We start from the raw sequence: 25332 nt of genomic DNA, 5'->3' as shown, positions 1-25332 counted from the left end.
CTCCTGCCTCAGCCTCCCAAGTAGCTGGGATTACAGGCTCATGCCACCACTCCCGGCTAATTTTTGTATTTTTAGTAGAGACAGGGTTTCGCCATGTTGGCCAGGCTGTTCTCGAACTCTTGACCTCAGGCGATCTGCAGGGTTGGGATTACAGGCGTGAGCCACCACGCCCGGCCCAGTTTTCCCATTGGGCTGGAGGCAGTGAGTGTCTCAACTTCATGCAATCAAAAAGGAGAAAGGAAAAGGTTGTCTCTCCCCAAAATTCCAGGACAACAATTCACAGATCTCCTATTTTACCCTGCCCTAGAATTCTACCCTTGCCTTGAACTCATAGCAGTAACCCTGTGTCCGAAAGAGTCTTTGTGCCTCCCAGCCAAGGAGGATACCAGCTTCAATAAACCAGAACTTTGACCAAGATGGGAAGTTTATTGATTCTGAAGGAACTTGTCTGTAGCATCCAGCAGGGCCATCAAGTTCAGGAATGCAATGGGTTTGTTGCCAGTACCTGCAGAGGGTCAGAAGCCATGCTGGGTGATCCAGGGAAATCACTCTGAATTCCTGCCAGCTACACCAAAAATGTCAGCCAAAATTAAGGCTGTTGGGACAGAAATAATTTGATAAAAGTTTACTGAAAGACAACTGTGAAGATCAACCCAGGAAGACACGCCAACCAAGTTGGGAGTTTTCCAGAGTCTGTTACAAGTTGGAAGGCTTTTATAGGAGAGTTTAGAAGAAGGGAAGAGGACTCCTCATACCAGAGTTGTCCTTTTTCATTAGAGGATACCATCATTGACTACAGACTGCAACATACAAGCTAAAATGTCCACGTGCAAGACAATAAGTAAAACTTCATGATTCAGAAATAAATCAGCATCCTTTTTATTTCAGTATCAGTAGAACATACGTTAATCAGTAAGTCAACAATTTGAGGAACTCACAATAAGATTATTTACTCAGGGAGATGATGTTGCCATGAATCATAATACCTCCTCAAGGGGAGTAAACTTAAAAGCCTGTTGACAGGCCGGGCACAGTGGCTCATGCCTGTAATCCTAGCACTTAGGGAGGCCAAGGTGGGTGGATCACCCAAGGTCAGGAGTTCAAGACCAGCCAAGCCAACATGGTGAAATCCCGTCTCTACTAAAAATACAAAAGTTAGGCAGGCGTGGTGGTGGGTGCCTGTAATCCCAGCTACTCGGGAGGCTGAGGCACAAGAATCGCTTGAACTTGGGAGGCAGAGGTTGCAGTGAGTCGATATCACGCCACTGCACTCCAGCCTGGGTGATAGAGGGAGACTTTGTCTCAAAATTAATTAATTAATTAATTTAGAGCCTGTTGACTATTAAAGTAAACTGCCAAATGTATCCTGTAGGTTATCAGAGAAATTTTTTTTCCTTTTTTTTTTGAGACACGGTCTCACTGTGTCACCCAGGCTAGAGTGCAATCTCTGCTCACTGCAGCCTCTGCTTCCCAGGTTCAAGTGATTCTCCTGCCTCAGTCTCCCGAGTAGCTGGGATTACAGGCCTGGCTAATTTTTGCATTTTTTTTTTTTTTTTTTTTTTTTTTTAGTAGAGATGGGGTTTTGCCATGTTGGCCAGGCTGGTCTCAAACTCCTGGCCTCAGGTGATCCTCCCACCTCAGCCTCCCGAAGTGCTGGGATAACAGGCATGAGCCACTGTGCTAGGCCTAATCAGCTAATTTTTAATTTTTTTGTAGAGATGGTGTCTCCCCATGTTGCCCAGGCTGGTCTTGAACTCATGGACTGTAAAGTTCTAATGGAGGCTACAGATAGGAAAGTGTTGATAGAATTAAGGTAAAAGTTTATAGAAAAGTTAGTATGTTTGAACACAATGTAATGTGGTTGCGTCTTACCTGATTGTGTTATGGGGATGGACATTGTACCCAACTGGGGAATGTTTCCCCCACCTAGTGCTGTGAAACAGGAGGCATGTCAATCTGCCCTTTAAGCAATATTATTTGAACAGGGTAAACGGGAACAAATAAGATTGTCAGAGCTCACACAGAATGTAGAGTAGAAGCTGGAGTGCTGGTATGAACAAATTCTCTGTTCGTTAGCCCTATGTGGAATGTAAACCGGAGCTTAAGGTAAAAGTCCGTGAGCACCTCTCAGTGACAATTACTGGAACCTTGGACTAAAGCATTTCCAATGAAGGGGCATTTGCTACCTTGATATGGGACATTAATTGAAGCTACCCCTATGACTGAAGGACACAAATGATCTTGAAACCTGATGTCTTGGTCAGTGTCAGAGAGACACTCTAATGGGGACAGCAGTGCCTAGAGGAGTTCCATGATAAAATGGAAATGGTTTATACAGGATCAACCACCTGAGGAATACAAGGAAGGGATAAACAGAGAAAACTTTTCCCCCTAAGATTAAGTCTGGAACTGTGTGAAGAGAGCTGCTAGATTCTATCATCGCGTGGATAGTGCCCAATGAACAGCTCTCAAATGACTGACAAAGATCTGCTTAGCTTGTGAATGGCAGTTTCAAGGTGAATGGACATCATCTTATTTGGGAGGATACCACCCCAATCAAAGAAAGTAAAAACAAATCAGCTTGGTGGGCAGAATTATGTGCTATTTTCCTAGCAGTGATGGAAGATTTGAACAGTGGTAAAAAAGACCTTATGTTTGGGTTTTTACTGACCCATGGGCAGTGGCCAATGACCTGGCCACACAGTCAGGCAGGAGGGCAACGGAATCCAATTAAAGGGAAGCCCATATGGGGCATAGCCCTATCAAAATTTGAGGCATTCATTAAGTAGGACATGGCAATGCCCACCAAAAGATACCCCTTCCAGATCTGGCAGGTGATAAGAATTATCAAACAAATATCCCCATGTGCTCTCTTGAGATTGTAACTAAACTCAGGTCTAGCCACTCATTGCTTGAAAGCCAAAAACTTAAGGAACAAGTTTTGGTGAAAAGAAAGTTAACTTTATTCAGAAAGCTAGCAATGTAGGGAAGGCAGTCAACTAGCATTCAAAGACTACCTTTCCAAGTTGGGCCTCCAGATCTGGGGCTTTTAAGGGAAATTAGGGAAATGATGATCAAAACATTCTTGTGAAATGTGCACAGTTTCAGGCAGGCAGTTAATTATTACTTCTCTTTTTCTGAGACAGGGTTCTGCTCTGTCGCCCAGGCTAGAATGCAGTGGTGCCATCTCACTGCAGCCTCAATCTTCCAGGCTCAAGCAATCCTCCTGCCTCGGCTTCACAAGTAGCTGGAAGTATAGGTACATGCCACCATGCCCTGATTATTTCATTGATTTTCAGAAGAGATAAGGTCTCATTCTGTTGCCCAGGCTGAATCATTGCTTTCTTGTCAATGTTTTGTGACCTTCTGCAGTCGCCATTAGCCTATTCTTACCAGCTGGTCAGCCTATTCCCAGAGCTGTTAGTCAGAGTATTTTCTTTTTTTTTTTTTTTTTGAGACGGAGTCTCGCTCTGTCACCCAGGCTGAAGTGCAGTGACACAATCTCGGCTCACTGCAAGCTCTGCCTCCCGGGTTCAAGCGATTCTCCTGCCTCAGCCTCCCAAGTAGCTGGGATTACAGGCGCCCACCACTACGCCTGGCTAATTTTTTTTGTATTTTTAGTAGAGACGGGGTTTCACCGTGTTAGCCACGATGGTCTCGATCTCCTGACCTCATGATCTGCCCACCTCAGCCTCCCAAAGTGCTGGGATTACAGGCATGAGCCACCGCGCCCGGCCTGGGCAGAGTATTTTCTTTTATCTTTGTTGAAGATCCTGTTTTCCTGATGCTGTTTTTAGTAAATAATCTACAAATTCAAGCAAAGCCATAATTCTATTCTAGCAAACAAGCTTTTCTCTAACATGGAGTCAGTACTGTTACAAATTGGCCACCTGGGCCCATGGAATGGGTGGATATGGGGATACTGCAACAATGCAGAGATGGGCTAAATCTAAACACGTTCTTTTTGCACCCTCTCAGGCACATAATGCCAGTAAAAACTGTTGTGTCTATCAGCACAAGATATAGAGACTGCCAGTGGCTATGGGCAGATTCCCTGGTAACAAGGCCCTGAACATGGTTGGCAAGTGAGACTGATACTGGTAGCACTCGCGGCTTACAAATGGGCCTTCACAGGAACAGACATTGACTCTGGACCTGGCTTTGCTTACCCAGTGGAAAATACAAATTCTCAGAGTGCTATTTAAAAAAAACAAAAACAGACAAACAAACAAAACAGACCAGAAGATATTGCATGGATTTGGATGGCTGACCACAGTTTCCTCAGACCAAGGAACACACTGTACAGCCCATAATGTCTAACAGTGGGCAGGAAAATCTCCTCCTCAGAGTAATAGTTTGATAGAGGAGTGAAACTGGCAATTAGAACATTGGTTGTCTAAAACAGAGAAAGATAAATGCATGAAGGGCTGGCTTACACGCCTTCCTGAGTGTGTGCTCACACTCGACATGAGGGGTGTCCACACTGGATTCTCCTGTTATTCTGGTTGGTCTAGGGAAGAGGGTGTGGGGACAATGCTGATATGATATACAATTCTTACCAAGGGAGGTGTATACTGCTATAATGATTGTAGTTTCTTTTCTTTCTTCCCCACGTCACCTCAACTTTTTCCCCGCTACCTGATGCAAGGGTCCTAGGATCAGGAATGCAACTACAAATGCTGGAAGCAAGAATGATTCCTAAGCAAGAAACTGCCACAATGTGTTTAAACCTTATGCCAAGATTCCTAGGGACCTGATGGAGGTGGGTTGTAGCTTTACTCCACCTGGCAAAATAGAGGTGTCAATAAAAAGAACCAAGCTCTGTAAAATATTTGAAGAGATTTATTCTGAGGCAAATATGAGTGACCAGTGGCCTGTAGCACAGCCCTCAGGAGATCCTGAGAACATATGCCCAGGGTGGTCAGGGTACAGCTTGGTTTTACACATTTTAGGGAGACATAAGACATCAATCAGTACATGTAAGATATACATTGGTCCAGAAAGGTGTGGCGAGAAAAAGAGTCAAAATCTGTAAAATATTTTAAGAGATTTATTCTGAGCAAAATATTAGTGACCACAGCCCGTGACACAGCCCTCAGGAGGTCCTGAGAACATGTGCCCAAAGTGGTTGGGGTGCAGCTTGGTTTTATATATTTTTAGGGAGGCATGAGACATCAATCAAATACATTTAAGAAATACACTGGTTTGGTTCAGAAAGGCAGGACAACTCTAAGCGGGGGAGGGGGGGGTGCTCCCAGGCTATAGGTAAATTTAAACATTTTCTGGTTGACAATTATCTGAGTTTATCTGAAGACCTGGGATCAATGGAAAGGAAAGTTCAGGTTAAGATAAAGGATTGTGGGCCGGGCGCGGTGGCTCAAGCCTGTAATCCCAGCACTTTGGGAAGCCAGGGTGGGCGGATCACAAGGTCAGGAGTTCAAGACCAGCCTGGCCAACATAGTGAACCCCATCTCTACAAAAAATACAAAAATTAGCCAAGCATGGTGGCGCATGCCTGTAGTCCCTGCTACTTGGGAGGCTGAGGCAGGAGAATCACTTGAATCTGGGAGGCGGAGGTTGTGGTGAGCCAAGATCGGGCCACTGCACTCCAGCCTGGGCGACAGAGCAAAACTCTGTCTTAAAATAAAATAAAATAAAATAAAGGATTGTGGAGACCAAATTTTACTTTGCAGAGGGATCTCTCAGATACCAGTCCTCAGAGAGGGAGCAGGTTGTAAAATGTTTCTTATCAGACCTAAAAGGGTGCCTCTTAGTTGATTATATCCTGGATCTGGGAAGGAAGGAAGGAAGGAAAACAACGGGGAAAGGGGATTTTCTATAGAATGTGGATTTTTCCCATGAGAGACTTTGCAGGGCAATTTCAAGGTATGGCAAGGAAATATATATTTTGGGGTTAAATATTTTTTCCGTGTCTCATAATGTTATGCCAGAGTCAGGTTGAAAAGTAAGTCATGATATATAGGGTCAAATAAAACCCATCTGATGAGAATTTATGGTTTGTAGGGCATGACTCCCTACACCCCTTAGGTAATAATTTGGGCCAGATAAAAAATCAGAGCTTAGTCCTCAGGTGGAAGAACTAGAAGTGAGGCTTCCAAGTTATAGGCAGATTCAAATATTTTCTGATTGGCAATTGTTTGAAAGAGTTATTATCTAAGGACCTGGAATCAACAGAAAGGAATGTTTGGGTTATGTTAAGAGGCTGTGGAGGCCAAGGTTTTATCAGGCAGATGATGCCTCCAGGTAGCAGGCTTCAAAGACAGAATCATTGTAAATGTTTCTTTGAAGACTTAAGAGTTGGCTGGGCACGGTGGCTCACGCCTGCAATCCCAGTACTTTGGGAGGCTGAGGCAGGTGAATCACCTGAGGTCAGGAGTTCGAGACCAGCCTGGCCAACATAGTGAAACCCCATCTCTACTAAAAATACAAAAAATTAGCTGGGCATGGTGGCAAGTGCCTGTAATCCCAGCTACTCAGGAGGCTGAGGCAGAAGAATTGCTTAAACCCGGGAGAAAGAGGTTGCAGTGAGCTGAGATCATGCCATTGCACTCCAGCCTGGGCAACAAGAACAAAACTTCATCTCAAAAAAATAAATAAATAAAATAAAATAAAAAATAGTTTGTTTTATCAGTAATTCTGAAAAGGAGGAAGGGAAGGAGGGTATAACAAGGCATGTTCAGCTCCCCCTTCCCATCATGGCCTGAAACCAGTCTTTCAGGCTAACTCTGGAATGCTCTTGGCAGAGGAGGGGTCCATTCAGATGGCTGGAAGGCCTTAGAATTTTATTTTTTATTCACAGGAGCTAAGAGTGAATGTAGCTATATTGCCTGTTGGTAAAGATGGCTTATTAGTTCTTCATCTGTGTTCTTATCCTATCTGAATGAGAATGGACTGAGGGGAAGTCACTTGCTAGACTTGCCTGCAATCTAGACCAATGCAGTGGCCGATTCTAATGTCTCTTGCAAAGGTGGAAAAGTTTGGATATTAGTGGAGAGAAGAAGGAATAGTGAGGCAGGGTTTGGAAGCAGGGAACATAAGGCCAATTCACACTCCAGCTATAACAGGAAATAGCCTCTCCATAGAGGATAGGCCGTAAATGACTTTGTAACTTTACTTCATCCTCTCCATCTACATAGGGCATATCCCAAGTAACCAATGGAATCCTAGGGGGTATTTAAACTCACAAAAACTCTGTAACAGGGCCTTTGAGCCCCTATGCTCAGGCCCACTCCCAAACTGTGAAGTGTACTTTCATTTTCAATAAAACCCTACATTCCTTCCTTGCTTTGTTTGTGCATTTTGTCCATTTCTTTGTTCGAGATGCCAAGAATCTGGACACCCTCCACCATTAACAATAGTAGAGAAGGAGGTTAAAGGAATGAATAAATGAGTTATACCTTGAGGGAAATCTAAAATTGCATTAACACCTTGAAAGAGGCTTGGAGCATCTCAGGAACCTGACAAGATGGAATGGAAGCTTGCAGACCTGAGTGGCCTCACTCTGGCAGATATTCACCAATATAATGAACTGGACTGATTATTAATGATTAAATGGGATCCTAGTAATATAGCAGTATCTTTTGAGTTGTATATCCTTTTGACATAAGAAGTTTGTGAGTGGACTGTAGTACAGTGAAATACACATTTGGTCTTTGACCCAGTGTCCCGTCATATAACTCCTAAAATCCCCAAAGTGATATCTGTTGTATGCTAATGAGCTGACTGATGGCTGGCAGCCCCTAGGTAACTTTATGATGGGGGCTGGTAACCAGAAAGACCAAGGTAGGATTAGAGGGTTGGGACTTTCAGCCCCACTCCCTAACATTCAGGGAGGGGAGAGGGGCTGAAGGCTAATTTGGTCACCAATGGCCAAAGGTTAAATCAGTCATGCCTATGTAATGAAGCCTCCATAAAACCCCAAAAAGACAGAGTTTGGAGAGCTTTTGAAGAGCTAAGCATGTGGAGGTTTCTGGAGGGTGGTGCTCCTGAAGAGGACATAAAAGCTTCACACATCTTCCCCATAACTTGCCCTATGCATCTCCTCTTCTATATCCTTTGTAATATCCTTTATAATAAACTGGTAATGTAACCAACTGATGGGTTCTTCCTGCCTGCTGCACAAATAAAGACCATGGCATTGCAGTAAAGAAAGAGTTTGGCAGGACATGGTGACTCATGCCTGTAATCCCAGCACTTTTGGAGGCTCAGGTAGGTGGATCATCTGAGCTCAGGAGTTCGACACCAGTCTGGGCAACATGGTGAAACTCCATCTCTACTAAAAATAAAAAAAATAGCTGGGTGTGGTGGCATGCACCTGTAGTCCCAACTACTCAGGAGGCTGAGGTGGGAGGATCGCTTGACCCCAGGGGCAGAGGCCGCAGTGAGCCAAGATTGCACCACTGCACTCCAGCCTGGGTGACAGATAGAAGAAGACCCTGTCTCAAAAAAAAAAAAAAAAAAGTGTAATTGATGTGAGGCCAGCCACAACACATGGGAGACAGAGTTATTACTCAAATCAATCTCATCAAAGGCTCATAGGTTAAGGGTTTTTCAAAGTTAGTTAGAGGGAAGGGGTGGGCGTGGTTATGCAATAAGTGCTTGCTGCTGATTGGTTGGGGCAGAGATGAAATCATAGGGAGTTGAAGCTGTCCTCTTGCACTGAGTAGCTTCTGGGTGGGTCCAGGTGGAGCTATGGGTGTCAGATATGCAAAAAGCCTGAAAAGATACCTCAAAAGGACAATAGGTTCTACAATAGTGATGTTATCTGTAGGACCTTTGGAATAATGGCTGGCAATCATTTACGTCTACTCCTTAGCAGAATTCAGGCTTCTCTCTTCCCCCAAGCCTGGAGGTCTCTCATTGCTTTACAAAGGCAGCTGAGTTTGGGGGAAGGCTCATTATCATTTAAACTATAAACTAAATGTCTTCCAAAGCTAGCTTGAAAGCTAAAGGCAAGAGAGGGGTTGGCTATATCAGATCACCTCTACTGCCATAATTTTCTCACTGTTATAATTTTTGGAAAGGTGATTTCAGTAAGTGTAAAAAAAAAAACTAACTAAAAGATGATGACAGCTGGAATGACATCTGCTTTCCTCACCACTGAGCCCCAGCACTTAGCAGAGTGCTTGGCACATGGTAGGTATTTAATAAGAACAGATTTGGCCAGGTGGGGTGGCTCATGCCTCTAATCCCAGCACTTTAGGAGGCCAAGGCAGGCAGATCACTTGAGGTCAGGAGTTCAAGACCAGTCTGGCCAACATGGTGAAACCTCATCTCTACTAAAAGTACAAAAATTAGCCAGGTGTGGTGGCACACACATGTAATCCCAGCTACTCGGGAGGCTGAGGCACAAGAATCACTTGAACCCAAGAGGTGGAAGTTGCAGTGAGCTGAGATCAATGCCATTGCACTCCAGCCTGGGCAACAGAGTGAAACACCATCTAAAAAAAAAAAAGAACTGATTAGATGAAGAGAATTTTAGTGACTTGCAATCTAGGCAGAGGAATTAGTAATGCCAAGAAAAACTGTTAAAGACTTTGAAATGGGTGAAAGATTATGGGGTGTCCTGTTATGTAAACTGCCTTTAAGCCATTTTACAACTTCTATAAGTTGTAGAAAACTGATAATAATGCAAATGTTTATTGCCCATAGAAATGTAAATTGTGTACAATGGAGGGGCAAGTGATTATGGCCTTGCAGTTGTTCATCTTTTAACCCTTTTCCCATTTAGGAAAAAAAAAGTGCAGCTAACCCTCGTTTAATTTGACATAAATATGCTCTTTGAGCCTGGAGCAAATCTGACTGATTTTCAGTGTGAAAATAAAATATAAAAACTGTTCTTAGGCTGGGCGCAGTGGTTCACGCCTGTAATCCCAGCACTTTGGAAGGCTGAGGTTAGCAGATCACCTGAGGTCAGGAGTTCGAGACCAGCCTGGCCAACATGGTGAAACTCTGTCTCTACTGAAAATACAAAAATTAGCCAGGCATGGTGGCGCATACCTGTAATCCCAGCTACTCAGGAGGCTGAGGATGGAGGATCGTTTGAACCCAGGAGACAGAGGTTGCAGTGAGCCAAGATCACGCTGTTGCACTCCAGCCTGGGCAACAGAGCAAAAACTCTGTCTCAAAAAAAAAAAAAAAAAGCTGGGCGCGTTGGCATACGCCTGTAATCCCAGCACTTTGGGAGGCCGAGGCGGGCAGATCACGAGGTCAGGGTATGGAGACCATCCTGGCTAACATGGTGAAACCCCATCTCTACTAAAAATACAAAAAATTAGCCAGGCATGGTGGCGGGTGCCTGTAGTCCCAGCTACTTGGGAGACTGAGGCAAGAGAACGGCATGAACCCGGGAGGTGGAGCTTGCAGTGAGCTGAGATCGCGCCACAGCACTCCAGCCTGGGCAACAGAGCGAGACTCCATCTAAAAAAAGAAAAAAAACTTATTGGAGTTACTTCTAAACAGAACTAACATCAGAATTGTCTGAATCATCAGAATCAACTAATTTGGAAAAACCTGATTGATCAAATGAATCTTCAGCCAACAACTGTTCAAGAATGATGTTAACATCATGCATAGGAATGCTATGTTTTCTAGGATTTGACATTTTCAGTAATCAAGAATTACTATGTTTTGTAAATGGAAGTACCACAACTAAAAACAGAATGCTATAATAAAATGATGTCTTTTGTTTCTAAAGTTGGTACACTAGAGTGATATGAAAATAATAATAATAGGCCGGGTGCGGAGGCTCATGCCTGTAATCACAGCACTTTGGGAGGCCAAGGTGGGCGAATCATTTGAGGTTAGGAGTTTGAGACCATCCTGGTCAAAATGGTGAAACTCTATCTCTACTAATAATACAAAAATTAGCCAGGTGTGGTGGAGCACGCCTGTAATCCCAGCTACTTGGGAGGGTGAGGCACAAGAATCACTTGAAAACAAGCAGCAGAGTGAAACTGTGTCTCAAAAAAAAAAAAATAATAATAATAATAATTATTATTATATAATTATTTTTGGTAATAAAATCAAGATATTTCATGTCAAAGTTATCATGGAGTAAACATTCCAGCCGCAAGCACTGCCAGCAAGTATTCTCAGGGCAAACAGGAAAGGGGTTCAACAAATTTGTTTCAGAATTCCTTATGGTGTACTTATGTGTCTTGGCATTTTCTTTAACCAGTTATAATATCTACCAGTTTTCTGATTTATTAATAAATTAATCATTTTGGCACACGTTCAACTTCATATTTGTACAAGGGTCATAACTTTACCTTTTAAAAACATGCTTTAGCAGTACAAACAAAAAAATAAGTTTGAAAGTGTGTTTTCAGGAAATAAGTCATCCTCGAGCTGAAACATGAGGATCTTGGAGGATGTCATTAAAGTCACCTCGAGGTGGAGCCAAGATGGCTGAATAGGAACAGCTCCGGTCTACAGCTCCCAGCGTGAGCGACGCAGAAGACGGGTGATTTCTGCATTTCCATCTGAGGTACCGGGTTCATCCCACTAGGGAGTGCCAGACAGTGGGCGCAGGTCAGTGGGTGCGCGCACCGTGCGCAAGCCGAGGAAAGGCGAGGCATTGCCTCACTCGGGAAGCGCAAAGGGTCAGGGAGTTCCCTTTCCTAGTCAAAGAAAGGGGTGACAGATGGCACCTGGAAAATCGGGTCACTCCCACCCGAATACTGCGCTTTTATGACAGGCTTAAAAAACGGCGCACCAGGGATTAATATCCCGCACCTGGCTCAGAGGGTCCTACGCCCACGGAGTCTCGCTGATTGCTAGCACAGCAGTCTGAGATCAAACTGCAAGGTGGCAGCGAGGCTGGGAGAGGGGCGCCCGCCATTGCCCAGGATTGCTTAGGTAAACAAAGCAGCTGGGATGCTCGAACTGGGAGGAGCCCACCACAGCTCAAGGAGGCCTGCCTGCCTCTGTAGGCTCCACCTCTGGGGGCAGGGCACAGACAAACAAAAAGACAGCAGTAACCTCTGCAGACTTAAATGTCCCTGTCTGACAGCTTTGAGGAGAGCAGTGGTTCTCCCAGCACGCAGCTGGAGATCTGAGAACGGGCAGACTGCCTCCTCAAGTGGGTCCCTGACCCCTGACCCCCGAGCAGCCTAACTGGGAGGCACCTCCCAGCAGGTGCAGACTGACACCTCACACGGCCGGCCAGGTACTCCAACAGACCTGCAGCTGAGGGTCCTGTCTGTTAGAAGGAAAACTAACAAACAGAAAGGACATCCACACCAAAAACCCATCTGTACATCACCATCATCAAAGACCAAAAGTAGATAAAACCACAAAGATGGGGAAAAAACAGAGCAGAAAAACTGGAAACTCTAAAAAGCAGAGCACCTCTCCTCCTCCAAAGGAATGCAGTTCCTCACCAGCAACGGATCAAAGCTGGACGGAGAATGACTTTGACGAGCTGAGAGAAGAAGGCTTCAGACGATCAAATTACTCCAAGCTACGGGAGGATATTCAAACCAAAGGCAAAGAAGTTGAAAACTTTGAAAAAAATTTAGAAGAATGTATAACTAGAATAACCAATACAGAGAAGTGCTTAAAGGAGCTGATGGAGCTGAAAACCAAGGCTCGAGAACTACGTGAAGAATGCAGAAGCCTCAGGAGCCGATGCGATCAAATGGAAGAAAGGGTATCAGCGATGGAAGATGAAATGAATGAAATGAAGCAAGAAGGGAAGTTTAGAGAAAAAAGAATAAAAAGAAACGAGCAAAGCCTCCAAGAAATATGGGACTATGTGAAAAGACCAAATCTACGTCTGATTGGTGTACCTGAAAGTGACGGGGAGAATGGAACCAAGTTGGAAAACACTCTGCAGGAAATTATCCAGGAGAACTTCCCCAATCTAGCAAGGCAGGCCAACATTCAGATTCAGGAAATACAGAGAACGCCACAAAGATACTGCTCGAGAAGAGCAACTCCAAGACACATAATTGTCAGATTCACCAATGTTGAAATGAAGGAAAAAATGTTAAGGGCAGCCAGAGAGAAAGGTCGGGTTACCCTCAAAGCGAAGCCCATCAGACTAACAGCATATCTCTCAGCAGAAACTCTACAAGCCAGAAGAGAGTGGGGGCCAATATTCAACATTCTTAAAGAAAAGAATTTTCAACCCAGAATTTCATATCCAGCCAAACTAAGCTTCATAAGTGAAGGAGAAATAAAATCCTTTACAGACAAGCAAATGCTGAGAGATTTTGTCACCACCAGGCCTGCCCTAAAAGAGCTCCTGAAGGAAGCGCTAAACATGGAAAGGAACAACCGGTACCAGCCGCTGCAAAATCATGCCAAAATGTAAAGACCATCGAGACTAGGAAGAGACTGCATCAACTAACGAGCAAAATAACCAGCTAACATCATAATGACAGGATCAAATTCACACATAACAATATTAACTTTAAATGTAAATGGACTAAATGCTCCAATTAAAAGACACAGACTAGCAAATTGGATAAAGACTCAAGACCCATCAGTGTGCTATATTCAGGAAACCCATCTCACGTGCAGAGACACACATAGGCTCAAAATAAAAGGATGGAGGAAGATCTACCAAGCAAATGGAAAACAAAAAAAGGCAGGGGTTGCAACCCTAGTCTCTGATAAAACAGACTTTAAACCAACAAAGATCAAAAGAGACAAGGCCATTACATAATGGTAAAGGGATCAATTCAACAAGAAGAGCTAACTATCCTAAATATATATGCACCCAATACAGGAGCACCCAGATTCATAAAGCAAGTCCTGAGTGACCTACAAAGAGACTTAGACTCCCACACATTAATAATGAGAGACTTTATCACCCCACTGTCAACATTAGACAGATCAACGAGACAGAAAGTCAACAAGGATACCCAGGAATTGAACTCAGCTCTGCACCAAGCGGACCTAATAGACATCTACAGAACTCTCCACCCCAAATCAACAGAATATACCTTTTTTTCAGCACCACACCACACCTATTCCAAAATTGACCACATACTTGGAAGTAAAGCTCTCCTCAGTAAATGTAAAAGAAAAGAAATTATAACAAACTATCTCTCAGATCACAGTGCAATCAAGCTAGAACTCAGGATTAAGAATCTCACTCAAAACCGCTCAACTACATGGAAACTGAACAACCTGCTCCTGAATGACTACTGGGTACATAACAAAATGAAGGCAGAAATAAAGATGTTCTTTGAAACCAACGAGAACAAAGACACAACATACCAGAATCTCTGGGATGCATTCAAAGCAGTGTGTAGAGGGAAATTTATAGCACTAAATGCCCACAAGAGAAAGCAGGAAAGATCCAAAATTGACACCCTAACATCACAATTAAAAGAACTAGAAAAGCAAGAGCAAACACATTCAAAAGCTAGCAGAAGGCAAGAAATAACTAAAATCAGAGCAGAACTGAAGGAAATAGAGACACAAAAAACCCTTCAAAAAAGTAATGAATCCAGGAGCTGGTTTTTTGAAAGGATCAACAAAATTGATAGACCGCTAGCAAGATTAATAAAGAAGAAAAGAGAGAAGAATCAAATAGATGCAATAAAAAATGATAAAGGGGATATCACCACCAATCCCACAGAAATACAAACTACCATCAGAGAATACTACAAACACCTCTATGCAAATAAACTAGAAAATCTAGAAGAAATGGATAAATTCCTCGACACATACACTCTGCCAAGACTAAACCAGGAAGAAGTTGAATCTCTGAATAGACCAATAACAGGAGCTGAAATTGTGGCAATAATCAATAGCTTACCAACCAAAAAAAGTCCAGGACCAGATGGATTCACAGCCGAATTCTACCAGAGGTACAAGGAAGAACTGGTACCATTCCTTCTGAAACTATTCCAATCAATAGAAAAAGAGGGAATCCTCCCTAACTCATTTTATGAGGCCAGCATCATGCTGATACCAAAGCTGGGCAGAGACACATCCAAAAAAGAGAATTTTAGACCAATATCCTTGATGAACACTGATGCAAATATCCTCAATAAAATACTGGCAAACCGAATCCAGCAGCACATCAAAAAGCTTATCCACCATGATCAAGTGGGCTTCATCCCTGGGATGCAAGGCTGGTTCAATATACGCAAATCAATAAATGTAGTCCAGCATATAAACAGAACCAAAGACAAAAACCACATGATTATCTCAATAGATGCAGAAAAGGCCTTTGACAAAATTCAACAACCCTTCATGCTAAAAACTCTCAATAAATTAGGTATCGATGGGACGTATCTCAAAATAATAAGATCTATCTATGACAAACCCACAGTCAATATCATACTGAATGGGCAAAAACTGGAAGCATTCCCTTTGAAAACTGGCACAAGACACGGATGCCCTCTCTCACCACTCCTATTCAACATAGTGTTGGAAGTTCTGGCCAGGGCAATTAGGCAGGAGAAGGAAATAAAGGGTATTCAATTAGGAAAAGAGGAAGTCAAATTGTCCCTGTTTGCAGATGACATGATTGTATATCTAGAAAACCCCATTGTCTCAGCCCAAAATCTCCTTAAGCTGATAAGCAACTTCAGCAAAGTCTCAGGATACAAAATCAATGTACAAAAATCACAACCATTCTTATACACCAAAAACAGACAAACAGAGAGCCAAATCACGAGTGAACTCCCATTCACAATTGCTTCAAAGGAATAAAATACCTAGGAATCCAACTTACAAGGGACGTGAAGGACCTCTTCAAGGAGAACTACAAACCACTGCTCAAGGAAATAAAAGAAGATACAAACAAATGGAAGAACATTCCACGCTCATGGGTAGGAAGAATCAATATCGTGAAAATGGCCATACTGCCCAAGGTAATTTACAGATTCAATGCCATCCCCATCAAGCTACCAATGACTTTCTTCACAGAATTGGAAAAAACTACTTCAAAGTTCATATGGAACCAAAAAAGAGCCTGCATTGCCAAGTCAATCCTAAGCCAAAAGAACAAAGCTGGAGGCATCACACTACCTGACTTCAAACTATACTACAAGGCTACAGTAACCAAAACAGCATGGTACTGGTACCAAAACAGAGATATAGATCAATGGGACAGAACAGAGCCCTCAGAAATAACGCCGCATATCTACAACTATCTGATCTTTGACAAACCTGAGAAAAACAAGCAATGGGGAAAGGATTCCCTATTTAATAAATGGTGCTGGGAAAACTGGCTAGCCATATGTAGAAAGCTGAAACTGGATCCCTTCCTTACACCTTATACAAAAATCAATTCAAGATGGATTAAAGACTTAAACATTAGACCTAAAACCATAAAAACCCTAGAAGAAAACCTAGGCAATACCATTCAGGACATAGGCATGAGAAAGGACTTCATGTCTAAAACACCAAAAGCAATGGCAACAAAAGCCAAAATTGACAAATGGGATCTAATTCAACTAAAGAGCTTCTGCACAGCAAAAGAAACTACCATCAGAGTGAACAGGCAACCTACAAAATGGGAGAAAATTTTCGCAACCTACTCATCTGACAAAGGGCTAATATCCAGAATCTATAATGAACTCCAACAAATTTACAAGAAAAAAACAAACAACCCCATCAAAAAGTGGGCAAAGGACATGAACAGACACTTCTCAAAAGAAGACATTTATGCAGCCAAGAAACACATGAAAAAATGCTCACCATCACTGGCCATCAGAGAAATGCAAATCAAAACCACAATGAGATACCATCTCACGCCAGTTATAATGGCAATCATTAAAAAGTCAGGAAACAACAGGTGCTGGAGAGGATGTGGAGAAATAGGAACACTTTTACACTGCTGGTGGGACTGTAAACTAGTTCAATCCTTGTGGAAGTCAGTGTGGCGATTCCTCAGGGATCTAGAACTAGAAATTCCATTCGACCCAGCCATCCCATTACTGGGTAGATATCCAAAGGACTATAAATCATGCTGCTATAAAGACACATGCACACGTATGTTTATGGCGGCACTATTCACAATAGCAAGGACTTGGAACCAACCCAAATGTCCAACAATGATAGACTGGATTAAGAAAATGTGGCACATATACACCATGGAATACTATGCAGCCATAAAAAATGATGAGTTCATGTCCTTTGTAGGGACATGGATGAAATTGGAAATCATCATTCTCAGTAAACTATCGCAAGAACAAAAAACCAAACACCGCATATTCTCACTCATAGGTGGGAATTGAACAATGAGAACACATGGACACAGGAAGGGGATCATCACACTCTGGGGACTGTTGTGGGGTGAAGGGAGGGGGGAGGGATGGCATTGGGAGATATACCTAATGCTAGATGACGAGTTAGTGGGTGCAGCACACCAGCATGGCACATGTATACATATGTAACTAACCTGCACATTGTGCACATGTACCCTAAAACCTAAAGTATAATAATAATAAATTTAAAAAAATAAATAAATAAAGTCACCTCACAGTGTTAACAAGAATTCTGGACAGAAATATAGTTATAATTAACCATTAATCCAGTAGCACTTTAGCCTACTTCCTTGTAACCAAAAGTCACATAGCACCAGATAGTGACCGTTTGTATGTATTCCCATTGTTCCTGTGAAAGTAAAATAAATCTTAGGGCCCCCAAATCACTAAGCTAAAGGGAAAAGTCAAGCTGGGAACTGCCTCCCATTCTATTCAAAGTCACCCCTGGGCTCACTAAGACAAATGGATATCTGATTGCCTCCTTTGGAGAGGCTAATCAGAAACTGAAGGAATGCAATCATTTGTCTCTTATCTACCTATGACCTGAAAGCTCCCTCCCAGCTTGGAGTTGTCCCACCTTTGCTTTGAGTTGCCCCACCTTACCAGACCAAATCAATGTTCAGCTTACATTTTTTTTTTTTTTTTTTTTGAGACGGAGTTTCACTCTTATTGCCCAGGCTGGAGTGCAATGGCGTGATCTTGGCTCACTGCAACCTCCGCCTCCCAGGTTGAAGCGATTCTCCCGCCTCAGCCTCCCGAGCAGCTGGGATTGCAGGCATGCACCACCACACTCGGCTAATTTTGTATTTTTAGTAGAGACGGGGTTTCTCCATGTTAATCAGGCTGGTCTCAAACTCCTGACCTCAGGTGATCCACCTGCCTCGGCCTCCCAAAGTGCTGGGATTATACCCAGCTCATCTTACATATGTTGATTGATGTCTCATGTCTCCCTAAAACATATAAAACCAAACTATGCTCTGATCACCTTGGGCACTTGTTATCAGGACCTCCTGAGGCCGGTTCACAGGTGCGTGTCCTCAATCTTGGCAAAATAAACTTTCTAAATTAACCGAGACCTGTCTCAGATATTTGGGGTTCACATTTTGGTAACCATGGAGGGCTTCCAAGTGAAGATACCTCTAACCTTTGACAAATTTCCTGTTGGTGCTTGGTACCAGCATGAGCTAATTTTGTGGCTCAAATCCATGGGACAATTTGCTGAGGTCTGGGAGCACCCCTCCAGAAAATCCCCGATCTCCCAAAATTTGGTCAAGATCTAAAGTTTATTTTGCTGTGCAACTACCCACCCCCTGCCCCTGCCTGCCTTTTTTTTGGCATTTTACTTGCTTCCAACAAGGAAGGCAAAATTTTCTGCTTCCATGATGATGGAAGGTAAGTAAATCCTTTATGTAGTTTGAACTCGCACACAGCAGGGAAGATGAGTTCAAGTGTTTTTCTTGCTTCTAGGATGGTAGAAGGCAGTCTTTAGCCTGAGACTCATCCCTAGGTAAGTTGCTGAATTGGGATTTTGTCTTAACTGAAGTTTAACAATAACCTGGTCTTAATTTCTCCTTACCATTAGAGTGCTCAGTGATGTGATCATATTGTTGGGTTTTGTTGTTGTTGTTACAGTCTTTCTCTCATCAGATTTGACCAACTCTACCTCACTTGGTCAAATCTGAGTGAGAATTCCAAGATATGGGTAATAAAGCCTCTCTAATTTGGCTAAAATTCCTCACAGCTGCAAAAGAGGAAAAACAAAAATCAAAAAATCATGCACTTGGTTTCTGTGTTTGCTTCCTATCTTTAAAACAAACAAACAAGCAAATGTTCTTTCATTTAGTTTTTCTTCCACCCTATACCTCCTTCCCCTTTGCCATCTGCAGTACCAAAAAAATCTAAAGAAGGCTTTTAATGACTTGAATCCCTGTAAAGAATTCAGAACAAAGGCACCACTGACACTTTTTGTGGTGTTCTGTTTTCTTTGAAAAGTTTCAAGAGTCATAAGCAGATTGTTCTTAGGTCTCAAGCTCTGTTTTTCTGTATTACATGACCTGATCTCTTTGGTTTTGGGGGTACCAGAGATTACTTTGTACTGTGAGAGGAGTTGACTGTGGCATGTGTAATGGCAGATGAGAGCTACAAAGTTAGGGGTGGCTGAACACAGTTTACAGGAAGTGGTCTTGGCTGTTTTTTTTTTTCCTCGGTTAGGAAGTTGTTGTTTAAGGATCCTGATTCTAGTTCAGAGCTGCTTTCTAAAGGGTCTTCTCTTTTCCTTTTTCTCCTTAAGTTGATCTCAATTCAGCTTGTCTGTGTGCATTTGCATGAGGAAATGAACAGTTGTTTTCACAGGTTAACAAGAGACTGAGTTTTCTCAGTTCCAAAGAGAAAGGGCTTTTGCTCCTCCCAGCAGAATGGCACCCCTGGGCGACCAGGGGCCTTGTGGGAGTGTCTTGGGGGTTGACCCCTGTGATGTGTAGTGGCCCTACTGGAAAATCCCAAACAAAAATTAATTTTTAAAAAGGCTCGTCCAGGAAACGCATATAAGAGCTGATCACCAGGTGTTTTAAGCCCTCTTGGAGATCATAGACCTCGGAGAGAGAAACTAAAACATGAAAGAAGATGGAAACGACTCAGTGGTGACACACTGTGTTGTCCTGCCCACAAGCAGCACACATCAATCCACTACACAAAAACCCTAGGCCACAGCTCGGTTCCTCCTTTTAAGAAAAAAAGTGGGAAACAAATAATCTAAGAATGAGGAGAAAGCAAGGAGAATGACCCCCTTTTGAGCATTCTGTAGGTTTCATGGCTTCTATACTTGCCAGAGTTTATATAAAATGGAAGTCGTATGGTCTTTGTGCACATTTACATTAAGGAAAAAGAGCCCTAAGGTCAACCTGCAAACTCTAGAGTTCCTAAATTCTCTTCTCTATTTTCTTTTCTGCCTGCTTTAAATCTGCTGTTATTTGTCTATTAAAATAAAAACCACTGTTTGGATTCAACAGGTTTTTTGCAAGCCAGTGAATTTGTATTTATCTCATGTCTAAAGTTTTGAAGTAAAAGCTATATGGTGTGTGTGTGTGTGTGTGTGTGTGTGTGTGTGTGTGTGTGTGTGTGTGTGTGTGTGTGTGTGTGTGTGTGTGTATTTAAAAGGCCTTTGGGCTGGGAGCAGTGGCTCACACCTAGAATCCCAGCACTTTGGGAGGCTAAAGCGGGTGGATGACCTGAGGTCAGGAGTTCGAGACCAGCCTGGCCAACATGGTGAAACCCCATCTCTACTAAAAATCCAAAAAATTAGCCAGGCATGGTGGCGCATGCTTGTAATCCCAGCTACTTGAGAGGCTGAGGCAGAATAGCTTGAACCCCGGAGGCAGAGGTTACAGTGAGCTGAGATCACACCATTGCACTCCAACCTGGGCAACAAGAGTGAAATTTTGTCTCAAAAAAAAAATTAAGTGAAAAAATAAAAAGCCTTTATAATTTATATGGTTTTATGTTTAATTAGCAATTAAATTCATTTTAATTTTTCTCTAGCACGTCAGACTTTTCTCTCTGTACCTTATCATGTAAATTTTGCTGTTTGATTTTTACCTAAGTTGTTTCCTTTAATATGCAAATTTAAAGCTATTTAGCTAACAACTGCCTAGGGTAGTGAGACAGGTTATCAAGAATTTGAAAGAGGAAAAAAAGCTGTTTATGAATCTGTAAGATGTACTTCTATCAGCATCCCTAATATGTCTATGTATTTATGTGTTATGTACACAATGTTTCACTACTGAAAATAAAAGAGCTCTAATTAATTAACTTAAGAAAATAAAAATATGTGAATCAAATATTTTAATCAGAAAAAAGACTAGTTAAATGCTTTTTCAAGTTTACATAACTTAAGTAAAATCTTTAATAAATAAGCTAGCTTTGAAATTATTGGTAAAGTAATATTAGAAATGTCATAAAAATTGCCAACATAAATTTTTGTTTGCATTTATTAATCAAGAAATTTCACAATTATCCTAACCAAATACTATAAAGTTTCAAAATTTTGCATAGGGGTTACAAAACTATAAACCCAGCCCAAAATAGAATAAACTTTGCTATGTAATTTTTAATAAACAAGACATTGATATTGGCTTAATGGAAATAGCTACATCTTAAATTTAATAAGATTACTATAACTTCTAATCTTGTGGCTTTAGGCAGTCTAGTCCACAGGCAGTAAAGTTTGTTTTGGGAAAGGACTCTTATCTTTGTTTCAAAGCTAAACTATAAACTAAGTTCCTCGCAAAGTTAGTTTGGCCTACGCTCAGGAATGAACAAGGACAGCTTGGAGATTAGAAGCAAGATGGACTCAGTTAGGTCAGATCTTTTTCACTGTCCCAGTTATAATTTTGCAATGGCGGTTTCATAACTTTAAATCATGACTATCACAGTTTTCATAACTAAAATAGGTAAATGATTAAAATAAAATAATTAGGTAAATGTAATGGGATAAATGTAGAAAAACTCATAATTTAGAATATAAAATTATATTAAATTAAATAATAGATATTTTGTTATTTGGGTATTTTCTAATAAAAATATATTGTAGGAAAACATTCTAATAAAGTGTGTCCTTTTTTAAAAAAGTGAACAATTTTTGTCTAATTGAAAGCTTATTTAAAGGTTATGTACAAAACAAGGTAAAAGGGCGGGTGTGGTTGTTCATTCCTGTAATCCCAGTACTTTGGGAAGCCAAGGCAGGCAGATCACATGGTCAGGAATTCAAGATCAGCCTGGCCAACATGGTGAAACTCTGTCTCCACTAAAAATACAAAAATTAGCTGGGTGTGGTGGCACACACCTGTAATCCCAGCTACTTGGGAAGCTGAGGCAGGAAAATTGCTTGAACTCGAGAGGCAGAGGTTGCAGTGAGCCGAGATCATGCCATTGCACTGCAGTCTAGGTGAAAAGAGTAAAACTCCATCTCAAAAACAAACAAACAAACAAACAAACAAGGTAAAAGGAACCAGGAAATAAGTGAGGTGTAAAGGAAGTTATAAAAATAAAGAGGTTTTGTTTTTGGTAAGAAAGCTTAAAGAGAAATAATTTTATATAAGAAACAATCTTGTATGGTAAATTTAGTCCTAGAATAAAATGACTGGTTGTTTTAAAAAAAAAAAGGGATTGCACGTCAAACCAGAAAGTCCAAGCATGTCATGAATGGTCTGTGTAAGTCACAAGAATAGGATTTATAAGAAAAAAAAACCAAAGACTTTTATATGATCAAGTTATCTAAAATTAATGAGAAATTATAATGGTCTCTCTAGGGATTGGGCTTCATGTAAAAAAAGAAAACACTTATACACTAAATAATTAGAACAATAAAATTAATTTTCTTAAGGGATTGATTTACTCAATAAATTACAGCAGATTATAGTTTTCTTAATAGAAAGTTCAACTTTTATTGCATCTTGTTTTTGGTTTTCTCTCCCCTTTTAAAGAGTGAAATAGGAACACTCTTCTTCAATTCATTTTCAGCTCATATAAGTTTTGTTTCCCCTTGAGTTCTGTTTGTTGTAGCCTAATGCTAAAATGTTTTCCTAAAGGTCTAAAGGAAATGTTTTCTTTTTCTTTTCTTTCATCTTTTTTTGAGACAGAGTCTTGCTCTGTCACCCAGGCTAGAGTGCAGTGACGTGATCTCAGCTTGCTGCAATCTTCACCTCCCGGGTTCAAGTAATTCTCCTTCCTCAGCCTCCCGAGAATGACTTATAATGATCTGTGATATCAAATGTTTTTAAACCTTCGATATTTGACAAACTTTCTAAAATCAAATTATAAATTAAGTCTTTTTTTGATCTAATTAATCCTTTAAGATATTAGTTTCCCTAAAGTCCAAAAATGACATAATTTGGCTTATTTGGTACAAAAATTACACAGGAAGCATTGTCAAATATGAAATGGTGTTTGGTTACTCCCATACCATTACTATCTGCCTAAGTGATTTCTTCTTAATTCCTGAATCAATAGCATTTCTGATGTTAGAATTATAAGGCTTTTGTTTAAGGATTAATTTACATCCCCATTGCTCTTATAGATAGGATCTCTGATATTAGAATAATAAGAAATTTGTTTTTAGCATTTTTAGCAGACATGGGGTTTCACCATGTTGACTAGGCTGGTCTCAAACTCCTGGCCTCAAGTGATCCACCTGCCTTGGCCTCCCAAAGTGCTGGGGTTACAGGTGTGAGCCACCATGCCCAGCCCGAGTTCTAAATTTCTAAGTTGTTCTGCATAGTCAGAACAACTTGGCTGCCATAACAAAAAGCATAGAATAATAAGAAATTCAGATCCTGAATTTCAGTGGAATAGCTGATGCCAACCAGTTTGAAGATGCTGGGCAACATGATGAAACCCCTTCTTTACAAAAATACAAATAATAATAATAAGATTAAAATAAAAATTAGAAATCCTAGAAATTGTTCAGAAAGCAAGCTTTTTAATTTGATCACCTTTTTTTTTTTTCTCAACAGTTTCTCACTCTGTCGCCCAGGCTGGAATGCAGTGGTGAATCACAGCTCAGTACAACCTTGATCTCCCAGGCTGAAGTGATCTTCCCATTTCAGCCTCCCAAGTAGCTGGGACCAGAGGCACACAGAACCACACCTGGCTAATTTTTTTATTTGTAGAGGTGAGGTCTTGCCAGGTTGCCCAGGCTGGTCTCAAACTCCTGAGTTCAAGTAATCTTCCCAACTTGGCTCCCTAAAGTGCTGGGATTACAGGTGTGAGCCACAGCACCTGGCTTTTGATCACTTTTTTACTTTAGAAAAGTTTTTATTTTTCTTTTTAAAAATGACAAAGCAAAGAAAATCAACAGCTGATGAAGCAACATTTCTCTTTAGAGAGGTTCTAGCTAATCAATGAAGAATGAGTAATAAAATATCACCATTTTGCCACACCTAGTGAAAAAATGGATCTAGGCAATGAAGAGCTTCTAATATCATTTTAAAAGACATAACTTTTAAGAGCCTCCCATAAGCAAAGTACACATAACCACAGAGCATAACCACAGCTATGAAGTAGTTTTGCCAAAAACAATTTAAACCTGAATTTGATCAAGTTTCTAGACCAGTTTACAGGAGATACAGGGAACAAAGGACACATGATATACCACAAGTCTAGAAAAATCTTAACTGTGTGAAACTCCTCAGGGCTAAGGATCCAGTTTCTTCAACAAATACATTGCAAGGAAAAAAAAGAAGAAAAGGAGAATCTAAAGATTAAAATAAACCAACAATATAATAACCAATTGCAATCTATGTACTTTATTTGAATCCTGATATTAACAAACAAAATGCCACAAAAAAGAGAAAAAAAATCTGACACTGGGAAATTTGTTTTTTTTTTTTTGAGACAGAGTTTTGCTCTGTCAGCCAGGCTGGAGTGCAGTGGCCCCTGATCTCGGCTCACTGCAAACTCCGCCTCCCGGGTTCATGCCATTCTCCTGCCTCAGCCTCCCAAGTAGCTGGGACTACAGGCACCCGCCACCATGCCTGGCTAATTTTTCGTATTTTTTTAGAAGAGACAGGGTTTCACCATGTTAGCCAGGATGGTCTCAATCTCCTGACCTCGTGATCCACCCACCTCGGCCTCCCAAAGTGCTGAGATTACAGGTGTGAGCCACCGCACCTGGCATCACAGGGAAATTTGAACACTGACTGGACATTAGATAATATTAAAAAGCTGTAATTTTCTTAAGAGAGAAAGTCTCACTGTTTTTTGTTTTGTTTTTGTTTTTGTTTTTGAGATAGCATCTTGCTCTGTCACCCAGGCTGGGGTAAGGTGGCACAATAGCTCACTGCAGCCTCTACTTCCCAGGTTCAAGTGAGTCTCATGTCTCAGCCTCCTGAGTAGCTGGGATTACAGGTGCGTGTCACCGTGCTTGGCTAATTTTTGCATTTTTAGCAGACATGGGGTTTCACCATGTTGACTAGGCTGGTCTCAAACTCCTGGCCTCAAGTGATCCATCCGCCTTGGCCTCCCAAAGTGCTGGGGTTATAGGTGTGAGCCACCATGTCCAGCCCGAGTTCTAAATTTCTAA

The 25332-nt window shown here is 41.6% G+C and overlaps 1 long non-coding RNA gene across 1 annotated transcript in view; it reads right to left on the bottom strand.

The window, feature by feature from the left end:
• Positions 1-322: 322 nt before the first annotated feature.
• Positions 323-25332, bottom strand: part of LOC112128569 (uncharacterized) — a 157087-nt gene continuing 132077 nt past the window's right edge. Inside the window, exon 4 of the long non-coding RNA XR_010136761.1 lies at positions 323-505. This is a non-coding gene — a long non-coding RNA (uncharacterized LOC112128569). The remainder of the gene's footprint in view (positions 506-25332) is intronic.

Source organism: Pongo abelii, chromosome 14 (assembly GCF_028885655.2).
Source record: "Pongo abelii isolate AG06213 chromosome 14, NHGRI_mPonAbe1-v2.0_pri, whole genome shotgun sequence".
NCBI classification, from domain to species: domain Eukaryota; kingdom Metazoa; phylum Chordata; class Mammalia; order Primates; family Hominidae; genus Pongo; species Pongo abelii.
Note: the sequence above shows the minus strand (reverse complement) of the source record. Positions and strands in the feature narration are given on the sequence as shown.